This window comes from Aphelocoma coerulescens, chromosome 3 (assembly GCF_041296385.1).
Source record: "Aphelocoma coerulescens isolate FSJ_1873_10779 chromosome 3, UR_Acoe_1.0, whole genome shotgun sequence".
Lineage (NCBI taxonomy): Eukaryota > Metazoa > Chordata > Aves > Passeriformes > Corvidae > Aphelocoma > Aphelocoma coerulescens.
Window position 1 is genome coordinate 96,712,384 of NC_091016.1, and position 6,377 is coordinate 96,718,760.

The window sequence follows — 6,377 nt, forward strand, 5'->3', positions numbered from 1 at the left end:
GTGGTGTGTTGATCCCAGTTACCAGCTAAGGCCCCACAGAGCAGTCCCTACACCTCTGCCCCAGCAGGATGGACAATGGAATCAGAAGAGCAAAAGTGAGATAAATCTTGTGTCTTGACATAATGACAGTTTAAATGGAAAAGCAAAACTGCATGTGCAAGCAAAGCAAAATAAAGAATTCATTCAATAGTTGCCATGAGCAGTCTGGTGTCCAGCCATCTCCAGAAAAGCAGGGCTTCAACATACATAATGGTTATTTGGGAAGATGAAAACCATCACTCCAAATACCAGTCCTTTCCTCCCTCTTTCCCCAGCTTTTATTGTAGAGTATGATATCATATAGGCTAAACCTTTGGTCAGCTGGTGTCAGCTGTCCTGCCTGTTTCTTCCCCCCAGTCTGATAGTTCCCCTTCCCCAGTCCACTAGCTCAGGAAGCAGAGAAAAAGGAAGGACAAACAGCCTCAGTGGGTTTTATTGGAGGGCTGGGGGCAGTGTGAGAAGCAAAAACAGCCTTGATGCTGTGCAGTTCCTCAGCAGTAGCCAAAGAACTAGTGTGTTAACAACATTTGGCCACAGATTCAAACCACAGCACAATAAGGGCTTCCATGAAGAAAATTAACTCTATCCCATCCAGATCCAGCACAAAAGTCAATTTCCTTCATGTTTTTACTGGGGCCCATTATTAGAAACTTCGATCTGTATCATTCCATCTCCAGCAGAAAAAGTAGAATGTAGCTAGAATGAAGAGTGGAGACAGTTTTTAAGCAGTTAACATCATTTAACTTCATCAGCCCAAGATGATTATGGGTTTCGGGTCTCACACTTCTCAGGCAAATGTTGTACCAGGTAAATGGTGGCCTCCTCTTTCCCTTGCAGAGCATTTCAGAGGCAGATCAGCCTTTCCATGTTTTTGGACTTGTTTCTTGTTCTTCTCTTTACATCAAAACTACACATCTGGCAAGGTGAAATGTTTAGGAAACTAACTTGATTTTTGTAGGGTTTAGGTTGTGGATTCACAAATAGATTTGAGTGTTGCAAGACTGACAACTACAAGGTTTTAGCACAGTTTCTCAGTGATCAGAGTATTTTTCCAAGACCTGATTTCTGTGTTTTCTCCAGCCTCTGCCTTTCCAGGCTCAAAAGCCTTACCTTTTCAAGCCATGAACTGTGCTGTGGTTGATGACAGACTTATGTTCCCCTCTCTTGAACTGATACGAAACAGTACAGCAGGAGAAATGTGTTGCACATTGCAGAATATTGCACATTGGAAAAGGCAGAGAAAAGAAAGAACCATTATGCAGTGAAAATAAACCTGTGTTGTAGCAAACAAACTGTTATCAGGCAATATTTCAAACTACAACAACCATACTATTTAGAAATTATATTCATGAGCTCTTGTTTTAGAATTCCTAAATTTCCTTGCCCTTGTGCAAAAGCAAAAAAAATCTGATTTGCATCAAAATAAAATTAATTTTGCTAGGATGAACTACCTAATAAGCTGAAATTGAAAGAGGATTTGTTCTCTTCAACTGCATGTTTTGCTTTAAATAATTAGTCCTGAAATACAATTTTTAGTTACAGTTTCTAGAGTTCCTCTGATTTCAGTGGCTGTTTCACAGACTTAAAGGTATCATCAGATTGACTGGTTACCCTACAAGTATAAAAGAACTTTCTAATATTGACATTTTTTATGTATTTTATTATTAAGTAGAAAGGCAGAAAAAGGCTGTGAGATAGAAGCCATCCTGTTCTGGAGCTTCATTAGCACCAATAAATCCTGTTGCATGTAAATGATCTGAGCAACTCAGAGCAATTAGCTTTTCATTTTAACTTGAGTGTTTTACTGCAGATTGGTAGCTAATCAAGCTGGGAAATTTTAATAGAGTGTGTAAAAAAGTTGTTTATGAGTAATACTGTAAACAAGCATTGCAGATAGGTCTGTATCTGCTTTAGTGCTATAATAAAATAAGCAGTGAAATCAGCATTGCATCCATTTAGGTGTAATTGTACAAATTGCTAGCTAATCAGAGTGAGAAAATTGAGCCACAACTCGGGAGAACAATGCTGTTTGCTGTTAACTTGGTGTTTAACTGTGTACTTAAAGCACTTGGAGACGAAGTATTTTTTAAAAATAAACATAGATTTATTTTGTTGTAAGAAGCATGCCTGATTCTGAGTTGGTTTCATTAATGTAATCAAGAAGAAATTCCACTGACATTTGTGAAGTTAATTCAAACATGAACTGATGTAAGCAGTATGAGAATCAGCACCATTTACTTTATTGTTTTCTCCTGTGTTAAGCTGTAGGCATTTCATTAAAAATTCAAAACTGGTCAAATGCATAAAATTCTCAGAAATAAACAGCTCAGTATATCAAGCCAGCTGCAGTCAGCAGTTCAATGGATTTTGACACACACAACACAGCAGGGACTTAACTGGAGCCATGTAAGCCTGGCTCAAAGGCTTCTGGAGTTTTCACCAAGTTCAAAAAAGCTTGAGAATTCATAATTTAGGGAAGGATTGACTTGATGCTTCTTTCCTGTAAATTGTATTTTGTTTTAAGTTTTACATTCTCTAGTGCTGTGCATTAATTTGTAAACTATCTGGATGCCTTCTGGATGCAACCTGATATTTTTGATTTTTAAGAGGTATGACACAATGTAAAGCTCACACGTATTGATCTATCAAAAAGCATCTAAATACTGCTGTCATTTACCTATCCCACAGCAGTAGTTTTGGAAGGTCCTGCTGCTCTACTAAAAAATATCTCTCTGTGTTATATCTACTATATAAACAGAAATAACCTAAAAACATGTAAAAAGAAAAATAATCACCTTTTAATAATGTATTCATAATGCTGGAATAAACTTTAGTAGGTCATCTAATAGTTTAAATATCCCAGACGGGAGCAACATCCCCTCAGTTATTTCTAACAGATGTTATTTCAGTTCACAAGAAAAGAAGGGCGATGCGATGCCACACTCTCACAGGAAGCTTCACTAGTATTACCATGAAACACTTTTTTCCTAAATGTAAATTTATACATTTTTGAGACTGAAGCAAATTGTTATTTATTGTATCTCCTGTGGTCATAAATAGAATATTCCTTCCTTTCCAACACCAGCCTTTTATGCTTTTCAAGACTATCTCAATCCAACTCATTGTTCTGGCTAAACAATTCCAATTTTTTCAATTTTTACTCATAGGTCATGCTTTCTAGACCTCATATAGACCAATATTCTAGATCAAGAATTCTCATTGCTCTCCACTATACTCTCTGCACCCAATGTTCCAGCCTTGGGGCCTTCCGTAATAAATAGATGGAAAAAAAATACTAAATGCATCTTACAGAAAATGCCATTTTCTCTGTATCTATGATCATCTCTAGGGGTTTTTTTGTTGTGGTTTGTTTGGTTAGGGTTTCTTTGGCAGCATTTTGACTCATGTTCAGGTTATGATCTACTACAACCTTTACATGCTTTTATACAGAACTATTAACTAACCAGATATGTTTGAAACAAGTTTATGCAAATGATTCATGACTTGGAACTTACTTGTGTTTAATTTCATGCAATTGTTTGTTCAAATTCTCTGAATTATTTTGAATTTTCTTTCAATCCGGCAGCATACTGGCATTCACATTGGCTTAAATTTTGAGGAATGATTAATAAGAACAGCCTGCACTTAGTCTACTAGATTACTGGTGAAAATATTGAATGACACCTCACTCAAGACAAGAGAAATTTAACTTGACAGAGGAAACAGACATAAATATTGAAGCACATAGATTTGCTTAATACACCCACACACAAAGAAAGATGTACAAATGTGTATGTATATTTAATAAGGTTCTTTTCAGGTTTTATGTTATGAAAATATTAATATTCAGTACAAGGATAATTAAGAAAGAACAGAAATACAGGTTGAGTTGTGCCTAAGTTTCCTTGCTATTTGGATATTTAGTTAAGATTTAGTAAGTCTGACCTTAGGTTACTCACTTACCTCTTCACAATCGCCCCTTCCATTTCATTACTGCCTTAGTCTAAATTACTTTGACGCCCATTTCAGTCTAGGAAGTCTGCAGGGAGAAATGCAGTAACAAGGATTGTGTAACACTGTGACATCTACAGTATTGTAATGGGCAAAAAGTTGTTAATAAGAACTAGCTAATGATTGGCAATGGAATAATAGATCAGTAATTGTACAGCCTTGGGGTAAGTCAGAGAGAACAAAGGAGGAAAGGAAGGAAGAGAAGGCTGCTGTCACTAACCAGACACCATCACAATTCATCAATTATGTTGTGAGCACCATCATAAAGCGACAGTACAGATATACCTTATCAGCTTTGCTTTGTAGTAGCCCATCTATATAATCCTGATCTGTCACTTTTTCACAAGAAGTCACTCTTTAAATCAGAATTGAATCTCAAATATATATATATATAATTATATTTTTATTAAAAACATCAAAGGTTATGTTTCATAAGCAAGGGAGAAAATGGTTTGCACAAATATGATAATAACATTTCTCTCCTATAACTGAATGGCAAGTTAGCAGAAATATAATTCGGTCAGTGGATTCCTGTGAATGGCTTAAAAGAGAAATAAGAAATTGTATTGCATGCATAAAGATTGGAGTACAGTATTCATTACTGAAATACTTAGCATAATAAGTCTGTGATATTTTAAGAAAATGATTGTCATTTTATAGCTCTCCCATTGGACTTGCTTTTTAGGACATTATTTTCTTGCCTTTAGAAATTGTCTTTGTACAGTGACTGAAATAAAGCTCAAATCAAATTAAACCAGGATCTTTTGAGGGAATATGGGAACGGCTGGGAAAGAGTGAGATACAGGGGTAAGGACATGAATAAAAACCTTTTAAGGTAAAAAAAAAAATTAGAATTTCTGTGGAATCAGATATGACAAGCAGAAGAGGTTTAAGATGAAGATTATTCTTTTGAAACTACGATAGTTCAAAATAATGAAATACAAATAAATATTCATACCATGAATAGAAACTATAAAAAAATGGGGCTATAAAACAGGGATCTCTTCTGCAAGTAGAATGGTTTAATGTAGAATCATCACAATGGTAACATATAAAAATATAAAAGCAAACAATCCCTGCAGGAGGACTTACACTTCTTTGTTTGCAATACACAAGGAAAAAATGAAGCTGATACAAATATAAGGTTTCATTGTCCACCACATACTTACACTGACAGATTTTTTAAAATTATTTTAACACCAGAAATGAGCCCCAGAAAGCAAAACTTATTCTACTGCTTTTCTCAGCAGTTCCTGACAGCGTTACTACTGCAGCATGAAAATAGAGTATAAAGTGTAGTAAATATGGCTAAAAATTAGCTTGAATGGCCCTCCTATCTACTTCCTTACTGATCCTATATTATTTGATAGTCAGAAGAGTTTCCTATGAGAGCCACTAGTCATCAACAGGCAAAGGTAGTCTTAACCAGATTGGAGTGCCAGAGAATGCTCTAAGTATTCAAATGGAAAACTACCATGGTGTGGTCATGTGGGGAACCTACACCCATTTATCAGTCAAACTGAACTGGTCTGGAGAAAATGATAAACCAGAGCCACCAGGCGATAAAGATATCTATGAATGCAGGACTTCAGAGCACAGATTTGTTGGCTGTGTGCCTAGGCCTGCTCAAATACATCCGGTAGTGGCTAGATCATCCAGTGACACTTGACACGACAGGCAGTTTATGACCTGATATTCTAGATACTCTCCTTTCTGCCTAAACTCTTAAATACTTACTTTGAATCAACCTCAGTTTCCCTTAACAGTGACAAAGTGGAAAGAGCAACAGAAAATGACCAACAAAGCCAGTGAAAAAAAAGTCACCTTCTCATTTAGTACCCATTAGCACTTGGTCTTGCCCCAGCTATTGTAAAGGATAATTGTATTGTTTAATTTGCAGCTGGATTGTTTTAGGAGATTTTTTTCCCCTACTGTCATTATCGAGTGATACTTAACTCCCATAAGGGTAATTTAAAATGAAAGTCTGCCTTTGCTTTGCATAAAACTGAGCCCAGTTGCTTTGTAATGAGTAAATAAACAATTTGGTGCTTTAATCATTGATATTTTACACCTGAAGACTGCTACATAAACTGCATAAATACTTCTATGCTCTGCTACATATGCCACTTATATTTTCTACCTTAAGTGTTTAGTTAGATTAGCATCTGAGAAGCTAACTCAAATCCATTTATTTTCATCTGGTGTGAACTAAACATTGACACTAGATCTCTGTGAATAATAAAAAGACTGTGTTATATCCAAGATTAAAATTATTACCTTTGCTGAGCATTATCATTCTTCCTCTTAAGCTTCTGACCTCTCTCCTG

General features: G+C 35.9%; 1 long non-coding RNA gene across 1 annotated transcript; it reads right to left on the bottom strand.

The window, feature by feature from the left end:
* Window positions 1-538: 538 nt before the first annotated feature.
* LOC138107369 (uncharacterized) lies at window positions 539-5,874 on the bottom strand. The gene is made up of 4 exons (XR_011149453.1): window positions 5,788-5,874; window positions 4,003-4,078; window positions 1,150-1,208; window positions 539-735 (listed from the first exon to the last, which is right to left on the bottom strand). It is a non-coding gene; the product is annotated as an uncharacterized lncRNA (long non-coding RNA).
* Between the last annotated feature and the right edge of the window lie 503 nt (window positions 5,875-6,377).